Source organism: Sus scrofa, chromosome 4 (genome assembly GCF_000003025.6).
Source record: "Sus scrofa isolate TJ Tabasco breed Duroc chromosome 4, Sscrofa11.1, whole genome shotgun sequence".
Lineage (NCBI taxonomy): Eukaryota > Metazoa > Chordata > Mammalia > Artiodactyla > Suidae > Sus > Sus scrofa.
The window spans coordinates 127142682-127168233 of NC_010446.5; the positions used below are offsets into that span (position 1 = coordinate 127142682).

Sequence of the window (25552 nt, forward strand, 5' to 3'; positions counted from 1 at the left end):
TAATTTTTAAAAATCAAAAATACACCGTAAAAGAACAATATTTAGAACATTTTAGAGCTGGAGAGGAAAAAGATAGATGCCAGAAAGACCATGGGACTTGATGTCTTGAGTCCCGCGGGTGGCTCTTCTGGCTGTGAGACCTAGGGCGAGCCACTAACAGTGTAGGCAGGCGTTTCTCATTTCCAATGTGTTTAATGTATCAATCCTGGACTACATAAGAAAAGAAGCTAGGTGTGACTCATGTTTCAGATATCTCAGACTTCATTTCATTTTACTCAATCATTTATCATCCAACACATAGTCATTCTGTGCTTACTATGAGCCAAACCCTCTACCGGTTTCTGGGGATGCCCTGGTCCATGTCATGGACATGACCTTTGCCGTCCTGGTGTCTATAGTCTCCCAGAATCCTCCAGGGAATGTTAAGCTGGACATGATACATCAGTGAGCACTAACTGACCAGACCCCAGTGTGCACCTGCCACACCATCCTCTCTGGCTTTGTCTCCTGCAACCTGTGTGCCCACTAACTGACCAGACCCCAGTGTGCACCTGCCACACCATCCTCTCTGGCTTTGTCTCCTGCAACCTGTGTGCCCAAATGCAGACATGCCTTTAAGTTATCTGCTTATTCTCCTGCTAACTCATCTCTGCAGACTTGGTTACCTCCAAGTCAGGTTCTCCACCAGATCATTGGTTTGGGAGCATATAGGAATGGGAACACATGTGCCCTCAGGAAGCTTAAAGTCTTTAAAACTTGAAAAATATAGAGACAGATATGTAGCTGAAACTGTGAGCAAATGCGGAGCCAAGTAGCAGCTCCTGGTAGAGGACATTGACATGGTTCAGAGCCTACGACTCAAATACGCTGTGTCAGAGCTGAATAGAACCGATTACCTTATGAAGAGGACAGTACGACAATAAACCAGGTGCACTTTCTCTCATTACAAAATTGAAGGGCAAAGGTGGTCAGGTCTTACACGGTGAGGGGGAAGAGTGGCTTGAAGTGGGGAAGACGTCCCAGAGAAATTCAGCCCTGATGGGTAAATGAATGAATTTAGGGCCTCAAGGAAGCCGGTGTTTGCTAGTGAGCAGCACAGCTTTTGGTGGCTGACAAAGGCCTCTGTGTAGGTGGGGGAGTTAGAGATAGCTCGATTATGAGTAAAGATGAGAGGAGAGCATACGAAAGGGTAAAACGGACATATGGTGGGTGGAAATTTTACATTTTTGTCTTCTTTGAGTGAGCTCGATTGTCAAATAAAGTTGCTGGATTTACTTATTTTTAGTTACCATTTCAATAGCAGATGTAATATTTTATTCTTAGGGTCTTCAAGGAGACAAAGGATCTGTGCATTCTGACAAATTATAATCACAAGGCAAATAATTTCTATTTATGCATTGTTTTGCAGTTCACAAAAATTACTCACATAATGTATTGTCGGCATTTCTAAACAACATGCTCTACCTCTATCACCTGTATGCCTAAGACAGGTGTCACCTATTAGCAGTCCCCAGCCTGGCCGAGTCACTCTGCTAATCCTCCGGCAGCTCATCCATCCTTCAGAGGCCCAGTAGGTTGAAAGTTGACAGCTGCTTAATTCCAGATCCTAACATCCTCTGGAGGAATTCTGTGCGACCGTGGACTTCAGGAGGACAAGGTCACCCTCCTCACACAGACAGGTGCATCCCCCGGAAACCGGGGCAGTGTTTGGAACACAGGAGGCACAGAACCAGCATTTGCTGGGTGAGAAGTGAATGCGTGAAAGGCGATGAAGCCTGAGGCGTCCCTCGTCTGTATATCCCAGGATCATTTGGGGGTTTCACCTCTGCGTCCGTCCCTTTAGCTCTTACAGTTTGACACGTTCCTACTTGATTGAAGGATCAACACATTTCAAAGACCAGGATGGGGAAGTGGGAAGGAGTACGTGGGAGAGATTCGAGACAAGGGAGGGATACCCAGGTGGCCACATGTGTCGCACTTATCTAAAGAACCTGCTTAGTACAAGATGGCTCGTGACGGTTCTCGTGGTTGTGTATGCCTGCATCTCCTCCTTCGGGTAACAGGTTCATCCACATTGGGTCAGGCCGCTTTTCCCAACGTGAGTGCCTTGTGCCGCTGAAGTGTCATAATATCTTGAAATTTCTTTGATAAATTTTGACCCGAGGATTGGGAACTGTCTGGTTAGTCTAAAATAACAAGACAGGGGAAAGACATGGGTCAGAAAAATCCTTTCGAAATAGCTGCTTAAGTATAGCATGGCGTAAAAGCACGGATTCGGAAGCAAGACTGTTTGGATTCAAATCGTGGTTTTGCCCTTGTGAGCTGTTTGATTTTTTATTGTTACTTTCTCTGTGCCTTAGTTTCCTATGTGAAAAATGAGGAGTGATGCAGAAAAATGATGATATTGTTCGAGCAGTTCCAGGCACATAGGAAGTACTTGTGTTCATCCGAGCCCTATGATCTTAGGTGTGACTTACGGTGCAGAATGTCCATGTGTAAAAGGAGGGGCTTTGCCCAGATTATCTCTAAGGCCCTGAACTTACCGTTCAGAAGATGACCGTCTGCTCATTTCTCTACATACATGTACGTCGTGGTTAGAGATGGGACCGTGAGTGGTTAGTTAGCAAATGCTTTCCTTGATTGATGGAAGAAGAGCTTATTGGGAGCTTGAGATAAGCTTCTTCACTAGACGCTAAAGTCCTTGAGGGTAAAAGTGCATCTTTTCTTCTTCAGGATTCCAAGCCCTAACATGGTACCTGGGGATGGTGGATGCGCTACAAACTGTGAGTGAAGGTGGAGTCCCTGCTTGTGTCTTACATCCCCAGGGGTGCACAGGGTGAGAAAGGGTCCTTCCTCTTCCTAATCCTTCAGTAGCTTAAAGCTACGGAGACGAAATATTCAAAAAACATTAGTGCTCTCTGCTGGAGATATTTATAGTGCAGGAATTCATGGTTGATTGGTTTTTTTTTTTTTTTTTTTTTTTTTTTTGGTGGCAGATTCTGATTTAGTTCAGAAGGCCTGGATGTTAAAGAAATAAGACATGGCAGACAGATTTTGCTGTGTTGCAAGTACAGATTTGCCATTATGGCGCCAAGGAAGGCATGATTTGCACTGAAATCCAAGTCTCATTTCTTTGCCTCATATTTCTCCCTTCCTCTAGAGCTCTTGTGTCTATACATTTGTACAGATGTGTTCTTTCTCATTCACTTTGAGTAAAAAAAAGAGGGGTAGTATTAATTAAAATCTTTCTTTATTTTTATTTTTGCCTTTTGTCTTTTTGGGGCCGCATCCGCAGCACATGGAGGTTCCCAGGCTAGGGGTTGCATTGGAGCTGTAGCCGCCAGCCTACACCACAGCCACAGCAATGCCAGATCCAAACTCCAACTGTGAACTACAGCACAGTTCATGGCAATGCCAGATCCTTAACCCACTGAGCTCATGGTTCCTAGTCCGATTCGTTTCCACTGCGCCACAACAGGAAATCCTTAGTTAAAATCTTAATGTTAAGAAAATGAAAAGACAACCCACAGAATGGTATAAACCATTCACAAAACAAATATCTGAGAGGGGATTTATTTTCAGAACGTATAAAAACCAAACTCCACAATAAAGAGACAGCCCCATTCTAAAATGGGCAAAGTGTTTGAATCAACATTTCTCAAAAGAAAGCAATACTGACGGACAATAACCAGAGGAAAAGATGCTTGATATATCATCAGTCATTGGGGAAATGCAAATCAAAATCACAAGGAGATACGACTACTTCTAACTCCCAAGGATGATTAAACTAAAAAGTCGATGACAAGTCTCCTTACGAGGGTGGATATACTGAAACCCCGATAACGTGGTGGGTGGAACTGTGCACTTGTGTACCTGCTTTGGAAAGCACAGTAAATTAGATGCGACGCTTTCATCTCTACAGGTCAAGAGATTGGACCTGACCTGTTCTAGGTCACTCTGCTTGGTTCTAGAGCTCGGCCTGCCATGCAACTTATCTGACTCCAAGGCCTCTGTCCTCTGTCCATGGCTGACACAGAACTGTCTGAGAAGAGGTAAAGAAATGAGAAATGAAAGACAGATAAAGGGAGAAAAAAAAAAGAAAAAAGAAAATAGTAAGCACCTCCCCAAACAAAACAAAACAACACCCCCCAAAAAACACCCCAAAACCAGAACAGAGGCATGGGAGGGAGTGCCAGGGCAGGACCCACAACTGCCCCGTACCTATTCGTTAGCACGGAGACTCTCGGTTTTGACGCAAGCCTTCTGAGGTCAGCCTTGTGAGGGCTCAGCCATCCTGAACGCTCCTGGTTAATATCTTCCAAGGACTGTGAATATTGGGGAAAATGCACATGGGACCAGTTCCCACTCAACGCATGTAAATTATTTGGTTGAGCAAGGAGCGGAGCTATTTCTCTAAAGCATGAACATGGCAAATATTTTCCTCCCAATTAATTGGCAGCGGGGTGGGTGTTAAGTACCCCTAAGCCCCGCTGTGGCTCAAGGGCTAAACCTTTAGGTGATCCAGGAGCATCCAATGAAATAACATCCCGCAGCGACTGCTTCTGAAGAGCCAGGTTTTTGCGAATGGAGGGTGCGTGCACCCAGTCTCTCTCCATAAGTGACAATGTGACATTTCTTAATAAGGACAACAGAAAGAGGACTTACAGGTTGAGCCAACTCATTGTTAGGTGAGGTAACGTCTTTCTTTTTACGCTGGGGATGTTGTGTGAACTAGATCACAAAGACCATTCCAAGACTCTTTGCTTTTTTAGATTAGGTGAAAAAGAAATTGCCATTCAGTAAGAATCAGATTCTACTGAAACGGCAAATTAGGTGCCTAACTAAACTGATCTATGCCTGTGAACACCAAATTGGAGTTAGCCTTGCTGATTTAAAACATATTAGCATATAAGCAATTCTCTCAATAGCGCCAGTGACTCCAAATGCTCTGCCATTTGAATATCACAGAATCATTTGAAAGTGGTGATTTTTTTATCACAAAACAGTAACTCTCCTAATCTCCTAAAACAGAAGTTCTGCGTTCAGACCTAGAAACACCAAGGCAATCTGACAAGTTAATAACTCCAACGACAAAATTACAAAGACCTCACTGGCAGATGAATAGTGTGGGAGCTGTAACAAAGACATTTGAGAAACATTTAGATCTATTATATTCAGGCAAAAGACTTTCTAAAGGTTCCTCGAACATCTGCTTGTTCAATGCCAGCCAAAATGTGTAACATGATTAAGCCATATTTCTAATCTCTTGGGTTTCACATTGTTTAAATTTGTCATGCAAGAATATCTCTTTATGTGGCATTTGAACATCTTTTTTTTTTTTTTTTTTAAGGTTTCTTACAGCAGTTTCTAGGAGAGCCTAAAACTAAATTCTCCTTAAGAAATGATTCCTTCCTAGATTCAGAAATCACAGCTGGACTGGGCAGAACACCTGGAGCGGTGACACTAGTGATATTTGTCGCCAGAGGGCTGCTTCTGATGTGTGATTCCTTACAAACTCGACTGTGATTCACCATTATTTTATTGTGGTGACGGTTCTGTGATGCACCTAAAACAACGGACTATACTTTAGGACACAATCCGGTAGGAAAATAGTCTGTACCCTGCTTACTTCCGTTTTTTAATATTTCATTGTGTTTCCTCTCAGATGTATTCCATTGGCGGAGAATTTTTACCTTCAGGGGCCCTACGTAACGCCAGACTCTCAGGGGAGGGGTAAGACCGTCTCCCTTCTTTCAGTCTTATTTCTCCTCCTCCCAACCCTTGGAACTCTGCCTCGTTAAATCCATTTGAGAAGTGCCAGTGCTGACAATAGCTTTTATATTTGCTAAAATCAACAGTCACAAAAAGTCGGAAAGCCTCTACTATGTACTAGGCGAAGTGTATGTTTATATTCCACGTTATAACACACGTGCGTGCGCGCGCGCGCACACACACACACACACACACACACACACACATTAGGCAGGCCCTTTCCATGGATGAGTGAAATGTAACAGTGGCCCCATTATTTAAAAAAAATCAACTATTCCTGATGAGATATGTTTTTAGATATGAAATATAGTAAATATAATCAATACTCTTTTTCAAAGTCTGTGGACATTGATGAGTAGACATGTAATTACAGGCTAACCAAAAACTAAGAAGAGACATATTCCATTTTAGGCAAGGTATTCGTATAGGATCCAGAAACCCAGCATTATGAAACATCTTAATTAGGGATGATGACGTGTTTTTTTTTTTTTTTTCCAAGCAAGGGTACTACCTCACAGGATTCTTTTAAACTGTGAACTCTGATTTAAAAACATTGCTAATAATTCGATTTTTAAAATTCAATTTATGCGCTAGCTTTACCTCGTAATCATGACAGCTGCGTAGATTTACCTGTCTGAGCTGTTTCATGAAAACTACATCCATCTGGACAAGGTGCTAAGTTTAGGTCAAATTACTTTTAAAATTTTAAAATATTGTATTTGATTCTCTAGGAACGTTGAGAGTAGAGAAGAAAGAGGCAGAGTTAACTAATATTCATTTCATATTTAATTTTTCTGACTTTTTGCGAAGTGCTCTGTGTCCCATTGAGCGTCACAGCAGGGGTTGTTGTTGTTTGCTTTTTGGGGCCATGGCAGTTCCCAGGCTAGGGGTCGAATTGGAGCTACAGCTGCCAGCCACAGCCACAGCAATGTGGGATCCGAGCTGCATCTGCGACCTACACCACAGCTCACAGCAATGCCAGATCCTTAACCCACTGATGGAGGCCAGGGATCGAACCTGCATCCTCGTGGATGCTAGTCAGATTCGTTTGCGCTGAGCCACGACGGGAACTCCAGTTTTTGAGGTGAGTGTTCTTATTCTTACTCTGCAGATCAGGGTCAGAGGCCCACAAATAACCCCAGCTAATAAGGAAAGCGGTTTATAATCCAGACCCATAGAACTCCACAGTGAAGGCCTGAAAAAAATTCATCAACCATAAGAAAGGACACTTTAAGAAAAACCCTTGATTTGGGAAGGAAATAATAAATAAACTTTTTATTTTTTTTAATGCAAAGGGGCAGATCGTTGTACTCCACCAATATGTAAAATAACTTTTCTCCTTAGCTCGCTTTAAGGTAAAACCATTTAGGTTCTTGCAAACTATGGGTTGAGTCTCTTGAAAAACCCTGAAAACTTACCATGCATGAAGAAAACGATTCCTTGGACCAGTTATAGCCTCCTGGCATATTAAATGCTCGGTTTTTCTGAGGAGGCCATGCCAAATACAGGGTAATTTTAGCCGTTGCAGTCTGTCCTTATGTAAATAGAGATTTGCGATCTGCTCTCATTGGTGCCATCCCCAGCAGTACAGATGGGCTATTTTTGCCTGGTGCCAGGCTGTAGAAAGAGCTTAGAGCCTCACAGATTGGTCTGCTGCTTGAGTTGGAACGGAACCAACTACCCCAGGATAGCGCCAGTCATCTATTTTGATAGTCAGCTCTCTTCATTAGTATTCGTTTTGGCTCTGGGGCTTCAGCTCTCACACAAAGGGCGGGGCCCTGAAGGCATCTGGTTTCCCCTCCGTGTTGCTGGCTTCAGACATTTTATTAATTGCCCTGCGAGTTGGCATCGTTTGCTAGTTTCAAATACTCTTCAAATGCCCTCAGTATAGCTAATTCTTTGTTCCTTCTCTATGAAAAAAAAATCACAGGGTTCAAAATCTCTGGCCCATCACAATGCTGTATTTTATTACATTCTTGATATGGAGTGAGCATAGCCAATCTCCCAGAATGCGGTGAAGGATTTTTGCCACATGACTCTAACATTTTTCTTGTGTGATTTCATTCCGTACTGACTTTCCTTTAATCCACCCTGCCTACTCCTGGAACTCCTTCTCTTGCTTCTCTCCAATTTCAATTTATTTGCAAAGTAGTCATGTCACATCTATGCTTCTGCAGAACTTCCAGTATCTGTATTCAAGTTATGTCCTTTAGTAGCTTTAGGCCACCGTGAGGCCATGGACCAAGAGGTTACTCAGGTAGCTGAGGGATCCAGGCAGTGAAATGACTGGTTTATCCTTCTCTTCATCCACCCTACCTCCAGAGTAAGAGCAAAGCCTGGACAAATACTCTCTAGACACATGAAAATTCTGAAGTGGCCTGGATGGGACATCTAGTACATTGCATGAATCCTGTGTATTAAAACCATCCGTGCATTGGGAGTGCCCATCGTGCTCAGTGGTAATGAACCTGACTAGTATCCACAAGGATGTGGGTTCGATCCCTGGCCTCGCTCAGTGGATTAAGGGTGAGCTGTGGTGTACCTTGCAGACACAGCTTGGATCCCACGCTGCTGTGGCTGTGGATGGCAGCTGTAGCTCTAGCTCAAACCCTAGCTGGGGAACTTCTATATGCTGCAGATGCGGCCCTAAAAATAAAAAATACCAAAAAAAAAAAAAAAAAAAAAGGCATCAGTGTGTCCTCCAGCCTGCCAGAGTAGTAGCAGTTCTGGCCCCTGTCTCAGCGCCTGCCAAGACCCTGAAGCCCTGTGGCCCTGTGGGACACAGAGAATGACAGGACTTGGGATGACACTCAGGAGTGAGCACATCTGCTGCCCTCTCTTAGGCAAGTAGCTGTATTCTGGGCCCTAAGATGAAAACACTGAGATTCATTTATTTATCGTTTTACTCCTTTATTGACACAACACATGTTTGTTGATTGCCTATCTGTGCCAGGAACTCTGCTAGGAACTAGGAATACAGCTCGCAGGCCTTTTCTTGGCCTCGTGAAGGTCTTTCCCTGCAGCTCCTCACAAATCACAATGGTACCTCTGTTCGGTGTGTGCCAAGCATCTGTGCTGCCCTGCAGTGGTTATTGGCATACGTCTCTCGCATCAGCATCATAATCCTGCAGGGGAGGCAGAAAGATTCCCATTTTATAAGGGAGGAAACTGAGACTCAGAAACACTAGTTATCTTCTCAAAGTCCGTCCGTGGTGGAGCCTAGAATCCATGGACCGGAGTTTGGTTGGACTCCAATAGCAATGCCACGCCTTCTTTCCCAAGAGGCGGTAGGAAAACCCTCCTGGACGGAGAGTTAAATGCTCCGCGTGGGACCAATGCTCCCCGCAGCCCTTTGGAGCAGTTCCAGCTCTTGTCCAACCAGGACTAAGTGCAGGCTTCCTTCCCTCTCCAGGGTTTTGGCAACCAGAGGCTCTCCTCCCCAAACCACTCTTTTTCGCTGTGTCTCCTGCCAAGTGCTGTCCAGCTGCCCAGAGAGCCGATCCAATGTTTTCTTTCCCCTTCCTCGTTCTTCTCACCTGTGTACCAACACAGTCAGTCATTTGTTCTCACTTGTCGTTCCTTTTTCTAACATGCTCGCAGCCATCTTCTTCTACGGGGGGGAGAGTTTCCCTGTGTCACCTCCTAGATCAGCTTCCTGCTTTATTTCCCGGTGAAGGGGTGTGCATTCGACTCTCAGGTCTTCCCCTGCTTATCCCGAGCTGCTTCCCTGCACCCTCACTTAGCTGCTCAAGCCTGGTGTCTGCTGCTTGTGGGGAAGTAGCGTTGGGCAGGTTGTCTCGCCAGGGTTTGCCTTGAGTTACTCATTTGTAAAAAGCAACAGTACTTACCTCGTGGAGCTCTTGTAAGGAATAAACAGAGTAATACAATCTTCATGCAGTGACCGGAACTTAGTACCATATTCATAAATGTTAACTGTTACTCTTCTTGGAATTTGGTAGAGCATGTCAATTCTTTCCATGAGAAGAGACTCATGGGAGGGCCAGGACTGGCTGTAAACCCACCCACAGAGGAGCTGCCACTGGATTCCTGTCCTGGGCTGGAGGTTTAGGCTGTCAGGTAAGCGTGATTTCTGACTTTCTGAGGGCTCGGTCAGATTCAATCACGCAAATAGTAGGTAACAGAATTGAAGGTGGTGTAGCCGGGAGTTCAGGCGCTTGAGCAAGACGTGGCTGTGAAGACTGGGAGATTTGTCAAGGGGTAGGAAGGCTCGGTTCCCCAGGCCGAATCCTAGGACGGGCCTCCAAGTCTTTGGAAGGGACCTTTAGAGGAAGTCCTGGGAATAAACTGCAATATAGCAAGTGATCCAAATTTTGGAGATGAGCAGAAGCCAACCGTAAGACTCGGAGGGAGACGCCCAAACTTGGGAATGCAGCGAAGCTCCAGATACCAGAAGAGGGGCCCTGCCTCAGCATCAGATTCAGAATAAGGGGAGCCACGTGGAGTTTGGAGACGTGGGGCTGGGGCCCAGGGACCTGGATCCAGACCCAGTGATTCTGGGTGGGGAGAGCTGTAGAGATACGGAACCAGGCTGAACTGCATCCTTTATAAATCTATTATTTTATGAGTATAGATTCGACCTATAAACCTCGAGAGGTGAGATGGCTACGTATGTATAGATATCCTGATATGGTGTTTAATATCTTATTCGGTTCCTACTGTGAGGTTTCACAGAGATGATGAAAAATAGATGCACAGCTGATGTTTAAGTTTGTTTAAAAGTCTTTTTAAATGTAAGGCATTGTGGCTATTATTTATAATCATACCTCTTCGTGATTGCAATGCAGTTTTCCATTTAAATTCCTGTGTTTTCTCTGTAATCTAGCCTGGAGGATATTGCCACCATAATAAATAGAACCGGTCTATTGAATAAGCATCGTTTGAAGGATGTAAGAATAACAGCAATTTTGTTTTTGCCTCCCACTGTCATTTTAAAGTGTCTTCAACAAGATAAATGTTTTTCCTGCTGCTGGATAAAAGCTCAAGGGGATTTAACAACAGAAAGTCCCATGGTTGCTTTAACTTGCACAACAGAGCTCGACGCGGAAATTAGGCTGTCTAGGCTCAAGTTCAGTTTTCATTTGGAGGAGAGAATCCTCCCCTTCTCCTCTGCCCTTGTGTCCCTAGCTGCCTCCTTGCAGCCTTCTCAGGGAGGGACTATGGGTTGCTCGTCCCTTATAAGCAGTCGCAGAGGGACAAGGAGAAAGGTACCAGAAAGTTCTTACCTAACGAGTCTTCCTTTTTTTGGCCACGGTGTACTGCAGCTTGATGTGGGATCTCAGTTCCTGGACCAGGGGTTGAACCCAGGTCGCAGGTGGTGAAAGCACCGAATCCTAACCACTAGCCCACCAGGGAACTCCCACTTAACCAGTACTTTCATTCTGTCTCTTTCCTCCCTGGACCTGGCTGATGTTTAAAGCCGACTTCCTCTCTGGGACCATCCTAGATTCTCTGACAGGTCACCTGGGGGGCCCCTCTGACCTCAACCATTGAAGAGTGGGCCATGCCCCTCGTCCACTGACCACCGGCTCCTCTTAGCATCTGGGTTGGCAGGAGTGCACCCCAAGCCCAGGCTCTGCTGGGACCTCTTGCCCTCTCGGCAAAGCCCTATTTGAACAGATGGGAGCACTTCTGAAATAATTCCAGGATGAGCGCCTACCGTCCATCCATCTGTTGATGAGCCAGCAGCGGCAAGTTCTAGGGATGTCGCTGCCTGATACCTCAGGCCAGTGGCCATCGCACCAGGCCACAGTCCTCGGCCTTGTTACAGCCCAGCCCAGCTTATTTCCACAACAGCAGGGAGCACAGACGGAGCCTCCCAAAGTCTCCTTCAGGAGGTCCTCGCCTCATTGGAGCAAAGGTCAAAGCTCTTTTCAATAGGTACCATTTCTTGATAATTCCACCCTCTCGGTCTGCTCACAACCTTTAATAGCATTATAACCTGGGCAGAGGTTTTAAAGGTACCAAGACTGGGTCTCATCATTTTGTTTGAAAATGTATATGCGGTCTGGCAGCTCACGTTGGAATTAAACCTCTGTTGTGTTGTGATGCACGAGACAAAATTTCCAATTCGATGTCCTATATCATCGGCACACAAAATGTATCAGTCAAATGAGTGTCTCAATCATTTATGTTGAGAATACAGGGAATTGAGAGCTCATGGGACTGTAAAATCAGTGGGAAAAATAAGGATCCTTATTTATTCTTAGAGTTCCACACCCAGGCAGCTCTTGATTGTGAATGAAAAATGCAGCCTCCCCTATCAGTAAACAAAGGATGTTGCAGCCGTCAGGCCATCTCCTTACAGCCTCCCCAGTGGTGAGCCCTGAGGGAGCGCGGCTGGAACAGAATGCCCGCCATCCAGCAGTCAGTGGTGGCAGCCACCCCCGCCAGGGCACCCCAAGAGACTCAGGATGAGGAGGCACAGGATGCTGGCCCAGAGAGCTGGGTGCCCAGCAAAGGAAAGATTTCGGTGAGCCCGGACTGCTGCATCTCTCCATGCACAGAAAAACAGTCCATTTCCTAACCCGAGGCATCCAGTTGTTTTTAACTTTCAGCAATTTATGATGTTTGGATTACCTGGTCTTTGTTGCAAAACTCGCATACATCCCGCACACCCGCCCCCTCCCCGAGCTGCATTCAGACTTATCTGAGGTGCTGTGTCCCAGGCTTAAGTCCTCAGAGTTGTCCACCAAATAAAACATAACTTTTGACTTTTAGGCTGTGCATTTTTTCCCCCCAGTCAACGTGATCATAAGAGAACTGGGGAAGTGCCCCTCCCCGTTGCTTCCACAGGTCTTGCTAAATCACCTCTATCGTTGTTCGGGGGCTGCTGATGGAAGTGCCCACCTTGGCCAGGCTCGGTAGCAGCCACTGGCATGAGTGGTCTCACAACAGGAGGCCCTGCTAAGGAACACGGTGCGGTCCTGAAGACTAACTGGGGGTTTGGGAGGGGCCGTGGGAAGAGGAGACCACCGCCTCCTAGGGTCCTTGGCGCTGGCATCCATTTGGCTGAGAGGTGTGTGCACAGCGTCAGAAGGACCCTGAGCCAGACCAGGCTGAGCAAGGCCCCTGGGCAGAGGCAACTCTGAAATTGACCCCATTCCCATAAAACCCGAGAGCACGAGCCGAGCGAGCCACGTGGCAGAGCGGCTCTCCTGGGTTCCCTCCCCTGCTGCGCTCACCGGGTGTCCAGTCCCAATAGAGTCTCTTACCTCATCAGCACGTGCGTCTCCTGGGACGTTCACTTCCGAGCGTTAGATGAGAGCCCACGCTCGGTCCTGGAAGGGGTCCCCTTCCCGCGACATCATTGCTCAAGACATGTTGCGTTGACACGTACTAGACTTTAAGATCCTGGAGAATGTGGACACATACCTATGTTTTCCTTGTGTTTTTGGTACCTGCCAAAGCACAAGGACAAAATTTGGAATAGTACTTGGGATATTGAGGAACCTCGATAAATGTTTATTAAATTTAAGTCAAGCAGATATAGGTATTTCTATTTGGCTCTGGCAGTAAGTGGGTGAGCAGCAGTTTCCCAGGCTCCTTATCAGTAAGATGCGGAAACCACTCTTATGCTAATTAGTAAGGATGGAATCTGTTTAAAACAACTTACAAACCATTCTTAAAACAAAGGATTTATAAATGCCAGTGGTTACTTTCTACCACGCCCCATCTCTTGCCACAGCATCTCCACAGATGTGTCCTTGAAATGACCTAGAATCGCAGGTTCTGTCCAGTCTGCTGGTGGGAGGAGTGACCTCTGGATTCCGCGATAGGATTTCTTGATTTCACAGTCCTTGGTGAGTCTCTGTTATATGGAGAAAAAGAAAGGAGCCAAGGGAACTTTTGGACTGAATTATCCTTTTGGTTTTGTTAGCCGTGGAAAGTCAGAGAGTTACATCAGAAATGGTAGGAAAGGCACATCATCTATTTTTGGAAGATCTTTTTTAGAAAAAAATTCCCCAAAACCTGGAAAACCAGGAGAGTCCCAGTCTGTGGTTCATGTATGCTTCTATGAAATGTGTCCATCTGACTCAGCATATGTCAGTGTATTTCTCATCTAGTGCTAAGTTCAAAGCAATCTCGAAGCTCACCAGCTGAAAACAACACCCTTATTTATTGTTTCACAGTTTCGGGGGGTCATACATCTGTGGAAAGCGCAGGTGGGTGGTGGTGTTGAAAGTTTCTCATGTGGCTTCAGTCCCGGTCTGCCAGGCTGGAGTCACCTGAGTCTCAGCGGGCGGGGTCTGGAGAACCGGCTTGGCTCACGGCTCCGGCTGCTGGCAAGAGGCTTCAGTTACTCTCAGTATGGGTCTTCCTCGGGACTGCTCGTGACTCACCCTGGGGTGAGTGGCTGAAGGGACAAAGAGGAATGGGGTGGGGGGGGCAGAGGGAGAGTGGGAGCAGGGAGTGGGGGAGACAGGAGGAGAACCGTTCCCAGGACAGAAGCTTTACTGCTTTATCATCTCATTTTGGAAGAAACACACTATCACCTCTGCCATATGCTCTTGGTCCCAGGGACCAACCCGGGTACAGAATGGGTGGGGACTTCACAGAGGTCGGATACGGGAAGGGGGGCTCTCTGGGGAGTCGAGGAAGCTGCTTACTGCTGTGTGCCCCCCACCCACTCATCTAGTTCCTTACCTGCTCTTACGTCCTGCCGTGGCCCCCACCGCAGCGTCCGCCTAGAGCCCGGAATCTCCTCTTCTACCTCAGGTCTGGGTGGATGGGGCTCCTTGTGTGTCTCTTCTTGGGTAGAGTGACTCAAGGACAGTTCCCTAGATCTGCGCATTTGTGAACTAAAGAGACAAGATCCGTTCCTCTCGACCCACCCAGTGAACACTGGGGTGGACGGCACAGGATAACTGCTCTAGACATTCCTGTGCAAGATGGGGGGGCTGGGAGGCGGGGATCGGAGCCGCCGCAAAACCCAGACATGTGGGAATCGCCTTGATTCTGTCTCCAGGCCTGGGAATACCTGCTCCCAGCCCTCGATGCCTTTCTCTGGTTCCTGGCATTGCCCTCTGAGTCATCCGTCGTTTTCCACCAAAGATAGTGTGTCTGCCACGCCACTGAGCAGTTTTCTCAGCCTGCTTCTGTCCAGTGGAATTTTGCGTCCAAAGGCCGCTCTTCAAATTGGACGGTGTCTGTCTCTTTCAGGCCAAGCGAGCAAACATTTCTGACTGTGTCATTCTTTTAAAAACATCGTGAATTTTATTAAGTTGAACCCCAAAGGCACAGCTACAAAGCCTTTGCAAGGAGCCCTCTCTCTTCCTTGGTTTTTTCGGAGAAGACTGAGAACAAGGCTAACCTACCCGAGGCCTCATTGTTTGACGAGAGCATCTGTGATGCAGACGGTCCATCTCCTCCCAGAGTCTTTTCCCGACCTGTTCTCACTCTGAGGAGCCGCCTCTAAGGATCCTGAGGTCCAAACAGGAGACTCTTCAGTCACATCCTTGGACTCACACTTGACCCATCTCTCCCCTGGCAACAGCCTGGATTTGTGCCTGTTTAGGAGTCATTTCTTAATTTTAGGATCATGTGCCATCCCGGGAAGCTAAAAACTTTCAATTTAAGTGAATCATGGCTCCTTTTTTTCTTTCTTTCTTTTTATTCCTTTAGTTTACTTCTCTCTTCCTGCACTCTACTCTAAGCAGCAGAAACAAAACAAAAGGAGACAAAGACAGGTGGCCCTTGTAGCGCTCTAGTTGGAAATCTGTGTTGCCCAGTTGATTACGTCCATCTTATACGTTTCTCATGACTGCATGCCGCACTGCTGCCGAACCTTCTGCTACTCAAACGCAAGCTTGTCTTGACTCTGGGTTCTGGTAGCAGTTGCTTCACTTTCTTGTAAGCTCTCCCTCACTGCCTGGTCAGTGTAAGCTGACTATCACCAGCTACTTGAAGGCACTTTAGGCTTTCATTGACACTCTCTTCCATGCCCTCTGCCCTGTTCCTGAGCCACTCCCACATTTTATTTATTTATTTATTTACTTGTTTATTTATTTGTTTATCTATCTCTCTCTCTTTTTTTTTAGGGCTGCACCCGAAGCATACGGAGGTTCCCAGGCTAGGAGTTGAATTGGAGCTGTAGCTGCCAGCCTACGCCAGAGCTACAGCAATGCCAGATCTGAGCCGCGTCTGTGACCTACACCACAGTGCATGGCAATGCCAGATCCTTAACCCCCTGAGCGAGGCCAAGGATCAAACTGGCGTCCTCATGGATGCTAGTCAGATTCGTTTCCGCTGCGCCATGATGGGAACTTTTTTTTTTTAATGTTCACTGTTTAGATTTTTGTTATTGCAGCATTCCGTTTCCAGGACATCTGTACTAGTTATCTATTGTGTAACGGGTTCCTCCTAAACACCACAACTTTAAGTAACAAATGTTTGTTATCTCACACTTTCCAAAGGGAGCTTGGAGCAGCTCAGCGGAAGGGTTCTGAGCCAGCGTCTCTCACAAGGTTGTGGCTGAGCTGCCAGCTGGGCTGCAGCCTGTGCAGGGCGGGGGGGTGGCCTGGGGCTTGTTTCCCAGTCCGTCCACCGGCTTCAGTTCCTCCTTCCACGGGGCTCTCCTCTTGACAGGTATTCTCCCAGGGCAGGTGCTCCAGGGCAGCGAAAGCACAGCAGATTTTTAGGTTCCAGTCCCAGAAGTGAATATACCGCCGCATCTAGTACATCCGAATCCTTAGAAATCCGTCACCAAAACTAACCTACACTGGGGAAGAGGGAATCAAGCTGCCCTTCCTGAGGGAAGAAGGTTCAAAGAACACGTGGGCATACTTTCAAAACCAGCCCGGGCCACGTGCCGACTGGGGAGGACAGTTGTCGACCGTTTTGACCTCTTTGATTCCCAGTTATCTGATTTTAAAATATAAAATATCTTGATGTAACCCCATCTCCTAAAAAGGCAGCCTTTGGTAATATTTGCTATAGGAAGGTTTTAAGGAATTGGTCATTAAATTTCTCAATCTAGTGGAGGCAAAAAGAAAAGGACAAAAAAGCAATTTGCATTTGTGACTGATTTGTAAAGCGTTGACATCAGTGAGTTAAACACGGTCGTGTATCAGCAGTGAAATGCACAGCTCGTACCGACGGCTCTATCTCGTGGTTCCGTTCTCTCCGACTGGCGGCTGAATGCTACGTGGTCGAGGGTTTTCATCACCTACCTTATCATCATGAATACGTCCTCTGTGTGGACTTGTAGTTAACTTTGCACCCTCACCATTCTAATCTAAAGCAGTCTCTTTTAGAGAAAATTCGTGAATTTTAAAAATGAATAATAGGAGTTCCCGGTGTGGCGCAGCAGAAACGAATCGGACGAGGAACCATGAGGTTGCGGGTTCGATCCCTGGCCTCGCTCCGTGGGTTAAGAATCTGGCGTTGTCGTGAGCTGTGGTGTAGGTCGCAGATGGGGCTCGGATCTGGTGTTGCTGTGGCTGTGGGGTAGGCTGGCATCTGCAGTACCCCTAGCCTGGGAACCTCCATACGCTGTTGCTGTGGCCTGAAAAATAAATCAATAAATAAAAATAAACAATAAATGAGAGAAAAGCCACAATTAAATAGTATCATAGGCATGGCATAGACGGGTTTCGAAATTGTTATAGAACTTGGCCAGCTGTGATTTTCATTCCCCTTTTGCATTTTCCTGCATAGATGCTCAACGGGTAGGTCAGTTCCTTAACTATGGGTAACATTCGGTGGTCATGAAAGGCTGGAATGGTTCTACATTGTTCTAGTGGGAACGGCAGTTCCCTAGGAGAATTGAGGATTGGAGAAAGGACTGGCCTCCAGCTAAGGGTTGGCCTCCTTGATATATGGCTGTGAGCCGTCTGGATTGAGTATTCCCTGTCAAGGACAGCCCTGAAAATGTGGAGGAGGCCTGTGTATTAAGTAGATTTGGCAGCACGAAAATACTGATGTTCGCTACCTCTGCTTCTTCATTTGCCCTCCTTGGCCCCGGGCGTGAGTTGTGCCGTCCTTGGAAGGGCTGAGGCCGCTCATGAAGATGACAGCGATTTCTTCGCAGCCCTGAGAGGCCGTGGACTCAGGCACACTCTGCACCTCGCAGCTCCCTCTTGTGGCCAAAAGTCAATCTTCTTACAGAATGTCTCCACGGCTTCCCATAGATGCCTCTTTTGAAGCTACGTTAAAAATAAAAATGATGGAGGGTGATGTGAGAAAAATAAAAAAGACATATCTACTGTGCTGTACAGTAGACTGTGACCGACCATGGGAAATTAACTATAATGGAAAAAATAAAAGTCTTAAGAAAATAAAGGACTATTCTCGCTGCTTACGCCTACAGCCAACTCATTAGAAGTAGGAGCCTAACTACCATGAATCCACAGGCTTTACGTGGTCAACAGTTGTAGAAATCAACACATCCTTGGCAACACTGACTGGCTGGATTGCTGCGGTTGCTTATCTGCACCTGGAGGCCGTACAAGAATTCGAGGCTTCCTCTCTTTTTGTTTCCTCAATGCATGGTAATTACAAGCGGAAATTTCAGAAATCCCTGTATATGGATGTTGACAAACTCGTAATCTTGTATGCAATAATAGAATGAACAAAATCTCAATAATTTCTGTGAATTAGGATATCAGGGTCCGTGGAACAAACTACAGCTACCAGAAGGAGATAATGTTATTCGAAAAGCAAATTGGAAAAGTATTAGAAAAGATGTTTCATAGTGATTTGCAATGGCAGTGAAAGAGGAGATTCCCAAGCATCCACCTTAAAAGTCTCCCGTGTGCTCATTTGCAAATAGGTTTCTATGAATATCCTAGCAGGTGCTACATATCATCATTGATATTTTGTCCAATTAAAAAATGTTTATGCGCTCATACTCTCCACCGTAGAACAACCACAATGTTGGGCAAAGGAAGCCAAACACCAAAGAAAATATGCTGTTTGATCACTTTCATGCAACGTTTTAAAACACCCAAAATGATGCTGGAAGTCGGGAAAGCGTATACTGCTGGGAAAGAAGGAAGGAGGCGTTGGTTGAGAGGAACAAAGATAATACTCTGTCTCCTGGCCTGGGTGGTGATTGCTCAGTGAGTTTGCCTTGTCATAGTTTACTGAGCTGAACGCTTATAATTTGTTCATTTTTCTGAATGTCATCCTTAACTATTTTTTAATTTAAAAATAGAAATATGGAAAAATGTGGGGAGAGCTTCCTTTACTTTTGTTTATCATAGCTCTACAGTAGAAAGTTTGAGTGCATGAACAATTTTTAATCGGACAAAATAGTAATGATGATACATAGCACCTGCCAGGATATTCATAGAAACCTATTTGCAAATGAGCACACGAGAGACTTTTAAGGTGGATGCTTGGGAATCTCTCTCCTCTTTCACTGCCATTGCAAATCACTACCAAACATCTTTTCTAACGCTTATGGTAACCGTAAGTTTGTTTTCTATGTCCATGAGTCTGTTATTGTTCCATAAATAAGTTAATTCGTACTATCTTTTAGATTCCATATATACATAGTAGCATTTAATATTTGTCTTTCTCTTTCTGACTGACTTCATTTAGTAAGATAATCTCTAAGTCCATCCAAGTTGCTGCAAGAGGCATTATTTCATTCTTTTTTGTTCCTGAAGACATAGCTGTTTGTTTAAATACATTACAAAACATTACAACTGAAGGGGAAAAAAACAAAACAAAACAAAAAACCAGGTCGTTACTTCACATGGCATCTGGCAGCTGTTGCTGGTAAGTTGCAAGCTCTACAGCTACATGAACTGATAGGTCGGTTGTAACTTGTTCCCTCTTGTCAAATGTTTAACTCTGATAGTAGGTTGGCCTCACATTCTATTTGGACATCCATTAACCAGGATATGCCTGGTCAAAAAGACCTTGGTGGCAAGCCAGTTGTCCTATCACCTCTGCTCTAAGCTCTGGCCACCTGGTCACGTTGGAGACCCCAAGGCATCTTCTTCCTTTATCGGTACAGCTGCCTCACCCCATCCTCCCCTCAGCTGGAGGCTGTTCGAGTGACATCCTCTTAGGGCAGGAAACTCAGCAGAGGGATGGCTGCGGAGCTTCTGGCCAGACATAGCCATCTGTGACCTTGGGGCTGTGGACTTGGCTGAAACATCACGTTGTTGCTTTGCCTCAGGCTGGACACTGCCAGGTGTCTACTCCTTGACCTTTGTTTAAACGAGGGGCTTCAAGACTAGACAGCATGGCTCTTTTCAGTTTATTGCGTGAAGGAGTTACACTAGTTTGGGTTCAAAGCGGACCTCAAATGGTTACATTATACAAGCTGTGAGGTTTTGAAACTTGTGACAAGGGACAGAAGGGAAATTCTACTCATTGCAAGGAATCCTCAGTTAAGCTTCAGTCAGCCAAAAGCACTTAGAACCCATGAAGCTTCAGCTGGTCAACCTTAGCCAGTCCAGGCTCTACAAGGAACTGGCATATGCTCTTGTGCCCACCGGTCAGCCTGTAGCTGAATTTCTTTCCATACTCTGGATGCGCAATGACAGTACCATTGCAGGCAAATTTTTTTTCTTTTTTTCTTTTTTCTTTTTGTCTTTTTGTCTTTTCTTGAGCTGCTCCTGTGGCATATGGAGCTTCCCAGGCTAGGGGTCGAATCGGAGCTGTAACCACTGGCCTACGCCAGAGCCACAGCAACGCGGGATCTCAGCCGCATCTGTGACCTACACCACAGCTCACAGCAACGCCAGATCCTTAACCCACTGAGCAAGGCCATGGATCGAACCTGCAACCTCGCGGTTCCTAGTCGGATTCGTTAACCACTGCGCCACGACGGGAACTCCGCAAATTCTTCTTAAATGCTGTCACTAGTTTCTTTTTACCGTAAGCATCCGCGATCCCTTGGGTGGTGGCAAGGGGTGCTCCTGCGGTTCCTCCGTTGATTTCTTACCTCGACATAACCCTCAGCGCCAGCAGGAAGTGGATCAGCATCCTTCCCTGCATGAGCAAAGGTGTCGGAAGAGTGGAGGTTCTGGAGCGTGGACATACGGTAGGATAGCTTTTCTGCGGTGGGAATGGCCTGAGGAGGGTGGGAGAAGGCTGGCCGGGGGCCGGAGCCTCAGGAAGCGAGAGGGCTCAAGGGGGAGGATGCCGAGTCCTTGGCGGAAGCTCAGTGACTGGGCTATTTCGTTCTTTTTTACGGCTTAGTAATAATCCATTGTTTATATATATGTGCCCCATCTTTCTTTCTATTCCTCTGTTGATGAATTTTTAGGTTGCTTCCATGTCTTGGCCACTGTAAACAGTGCCCCAGTGAACACTGAGGTGCATGAACCATTTCAAATTAGAGCTTTCATCTTTTCCTGTTTCGAAATTCCTAATTTTATCTTGAAACTTGTCTTTTGTGATTGAAGTCTGATGGGATAAGGAGCATGTACGAAAGCAAAGGCGAAAGGCACGCTGGGCGTGTTCAGATGATGGCTTCATTTGCTGTGACCCAGTGCCCACAGGATCCCAGTGGAGCCACGATTCAGGGAAGTTCAACAAGATTCAAAACAAATGTAATATAAGTGAGTAACATATAGGAACTGGACGGAGTAAGCAGGTCAAACCTTGAGAGGTCTGCTTTCACTCAAGTCAGAACTGCATCAAATGCAGGGAGAAGGCAATGCATTTGAAGAACTATAACTTCAGCCGACCCCTTAACTCTGAAAACGGTGGCGGAGAAGGAAAGGGAAAGATGGGATAAGCCCTAGTTTCTTTCCCTTTCAATCCTTCCACGGTGAGGGCTCACGTAACCCCCAGCAGGGAATGTTGCTGGAGTGCGAGCATATCAACAGGTGAAATAAAAACAGCAGAGCCCATTTTGTGAAGTGTTCCCACTGTTTTGAAGAGGAGAGTACATTTGCATGTTATGGCGGTAAAACACAAATTGTGGCATGTCAGTGATGCTGCATTTAAATCAAATGCTCTTACGTGCGCCCTTAAAACTGACATGTCACAATAATGCTGAGGTTAGTTGTAAAAGTCAGGCTAATGATTTACGATTTTAATTTTGCTTTACTTAGAAGGGCATTAAAGAGCAAATAAGCAATATCATGACAAGTTGCCAGAGAGACCGTGGAAGAAAGGAAAGCATTTTTCTGCATCCGTAGCTTTGGCAGCACTTTCCCTCTGCTCTTTGAACCGCAGGTCCTGTATTTTTATTTTGCATTAGACCCACAAATTTTGCAGCCAGACCTGCTACGTAGAGCTGTAGGCTAAGCGTGACCATTTTAGGAAACAGTTTTTCAAAGAGGTTGTACTAACTGACTCCCGCTCTGTGATAAGTTTGTCAGCACTTGATATTGTCGGTCTTTTAAATTTCGATATTCTGGTGGGTGTGCTGTATTTCCCTGATGGTCAATGAGATCGACAGCCCTGTCATATGTCTACTGGCCATCTGGTCATTTTCTCTTGTGAATACCCTTTTTAAGAGAAACTTTTTAAAAATTGATTTACTCGTTCTTTTTGTATCACTTCGTAGGATGCTTCATATATTCTGGACATTCACTCTTAGATTTTGAAATTAAACTGATAAGAACAGATACTACACTTGAGCTTAGCCAAAAGGCCGAGAAGCGATAGATTTTGAAATTAGGTTTGCAAGTTTCTTCTCCCACTTTTTATTACCTTGAGTCTTTTTATAAACTTTGATTCATAATTTCTATTTAGTTTGATTTATTCATCTTTACGATTTTTTTCAGTCCTGTTTTAGATTTTTCTCTACCCACAAATCCAGATATTCTTCCATGATAACTTTTAGAAGCTTTATCATTCACATTTAAGTCTATAATCCACCTGGAGTTGAGTTTCGTTTATCGTGTGAGGCAGAGGTAATGTTTTATTTTGTTCACTAATAATATTAATGGAAATAGTTATTTAATATTTAATTAATCCAGCAACAGCCTTTCCCAGATGCTCTCAGTGCTACCTTTTAAACAAAACACATTCACCCGTGTCAGGACAGCACCGCCCTGCAGAGGGCGCTGGATGATTCTGTCCAGCAGAGAGGAGCTGCGATGGGCTGCCCAGGCCATTCCAGAGTGAGGACTCCGAGACTCAGAGCATCCAACTGGCTTCCTCAGATCCTGGGCTAATGGCAGCGGGGGATGTAGAACCCGGTTCAGATTTCAACTCCAGTCGTCCTTTTTTTTCTCTTTACATTATTACAGTGACCTCATTATGGCATTGTTTGTACCTCTCTTGCCTTGTGAAAATGATTTTTATTGAGAACTAATTAGGATGTGTGGGCAGCATTGCATGAGCAGATGAATCAACCTGAATTGTTCTGCTTCACAAATAAGTATCGGACTTTAAGCATAGCACGTTTTCCTGTTGTACCTTGAGTGATTCCCTGTAGCAGGACCCTCGGGACTGTTTGGTGTCTGTGCCTGGTGGAATAAACCTGTGCTCCCTTGGAAACAAATTGCACACTTTCAATGTCTACTTATTTGATTTCAAATTCCCTGTTGCTATTACTCCAGACATTTAAGGGGGTCCATTGAAAGATGTAGTAGAAAAAGCCCAGCATTGAGGCATCTCTAAACTGCTGGTTCCACAGTTGGTATTAACTAGTTGTTAAACCTTGTTGGTAACACATCTGCTATCTCTCTGACGGCTCTAAAGATCCTAAAGTGACTCTGGAATATTTCTAACTGTATTAGTTTCCTACCACTGCTGTAACAGGTTACCACAAACTTAGTGGCTTTAAACAACACAGATTAATTTTTCTCCAGCTCTGGAGGTCAGAAGGTGGAGATGGGTCTTGAGCTAAGGTCACGATGTTTTTTCCCAGATGAACACCAAAACATGTTATGATCTCAGCTCTGCACCCAAAGTCCAAATTTTAAAAAGAAAGAGAGAGAGAGAGAGAGAGAGAGAGAGAGAGAGAGAGCGAGAGAGCGAGCTTGCCTGAGGCCCCACACTGAATTTGTTTCATTTCCATTTAGTTGGATTTCAGTACTTTTATCTCTTCCTCTGGTTCTCATTCCCATTTCCTCCACCACCTTCTCAACTAAACCTCTCTAATGTGCTTGCTATGCATCTTTAAATGCATATATTTTCTTTTAAAACATACACAATTGTGTAATACATGTATATGTTTTAAAGTAAACGTTATGTGCTGTACTATAGAGTGTGTCTATGTCTTACTTTTTTTTTTCACTCATGGTTGCATTGTTCAAGATTTGTCTGTCCCCAGTCACGTTATTTAGCTGCAGTGGTGATGGGCGTTACCCTCTATGACAGATGAATATCTGTTTCTATGCATCTCTATAGATTTGTGAGAAGGTTTCTCTAGGATACTCCTGGGCATCTACCCAGAGAAAACCATGACTCAAAAAGACACATGTAGCCCAATGTTCATTGCAGCACTATATGAAATAGCCAAAACATGGAAGCAACCTAAATGCCCATCAACAGAGGAGTGGATAAAGAAGATGTGGCACATACACACAATGGAATATTACCCAGTCATAAAAAGGGATGAAATAATGGCATTTGCAGCAATATGGATGGACCTGAACTGATCATGCTAAATGGAACACAAGCATCAGCCAGTGAGACACAAACATCACATGCTATCACTTATATGTGGAAGCTAAAAAAAAAGGATACAGTGAACTTATTTACAGAACAGAAACTGACTCTCAGGCCTTGAAAAACTTATGGTTACTAAAGGGGACAGGTTGTCGGGGGGGAGGGATGGGCTGGGGGTTTGGGATGGAACCCTTGTAAAACTAGGTTGTGATGATGGTTGTACAACTATAAATATAATAAGGTTTATTGAGGTTAAAAATAAATAAGAGTTCCCGTCATGGCTCAGCGGTTAGCGAACCTGACTAGCATCCAGGAGAACTTGGGTTTGACCTCCAGCCTCGCCAGTGGGTTAGGGATCTGGCGTTGCTCTGCACTGTGGTGTAGGTCGCAGACATGCAAGGATCCAGCAGTGATGTGGCTGTGGTGTAGGCCAGCGGCTACAGCTCCGATTGGACCCCTAGTCTGGGAAACTCCATATGTCTCCGTGGGTATGGCCCTAAAAGGACAAACAGACCAAAAAAAATTAAATAAGTCAAAAAAAAAAAAAAAAAAACCTACCTGGGGAAAAAAGGTTTCTCTGGGATATACCCACGGTAGTTAGAAGGGTTATGTAACAGGTATTGACAGATTGTGTGCTGGAAAGGCGGCACTGTTTCTTCCTCCTCCAGTTGAACAGGTGTTCCTGTTCACTGCTTTTTGCTACACTTAGTATTTTCTCGCTTGATTTTTGCCGTCTGAAGGGTACAAAGTGCTAGCGCTTCATTTTTGAATTTCTTTGAGCCCTCTTGGAGTTAAGCATAGCTTTAAATACCTGCTGATTTTCAGGTTTCTCTGTTCTAGTATAAAAATAATATCCATAAATTTATACGGATACTAATTCTTTGCTCATTTCTTTCTTGGCTTAACCAGTTTTTGCTGTTGTTATTTGTTAATTTATTGTTGTCTCTTGAATATTCTAGATGTTACTCCATTGCTGGGGTTAGACATTTCAAATTTCTCATCCTTATCTTCATCCTTTTGTTAACTCTGTCTGCAATGTACATTCTAGATATATTCAAATATAGATATCTTGTCAATTATACATGCCGTGACTAACTTTGCCAGATCACTTATATTTTAAGATAGAGTTTCTTTGATGAAAAAAACCCAATGATTTTCCCACTTATATTGTATGGTTTGGGGAATCTTACTAAAAATTTGCTCCCCATCCCAAGATAAAAAAAGTGCTCTC

At 45.1% G+C, this 25552-nt stretch overlaps 1 pseudogene; it reads right to left on the reverse strand.

The window, feature by feature from the left end:
• On the reverse strand, positions 1363-24423 carry LOC106510236 (annotated as a pseudogene).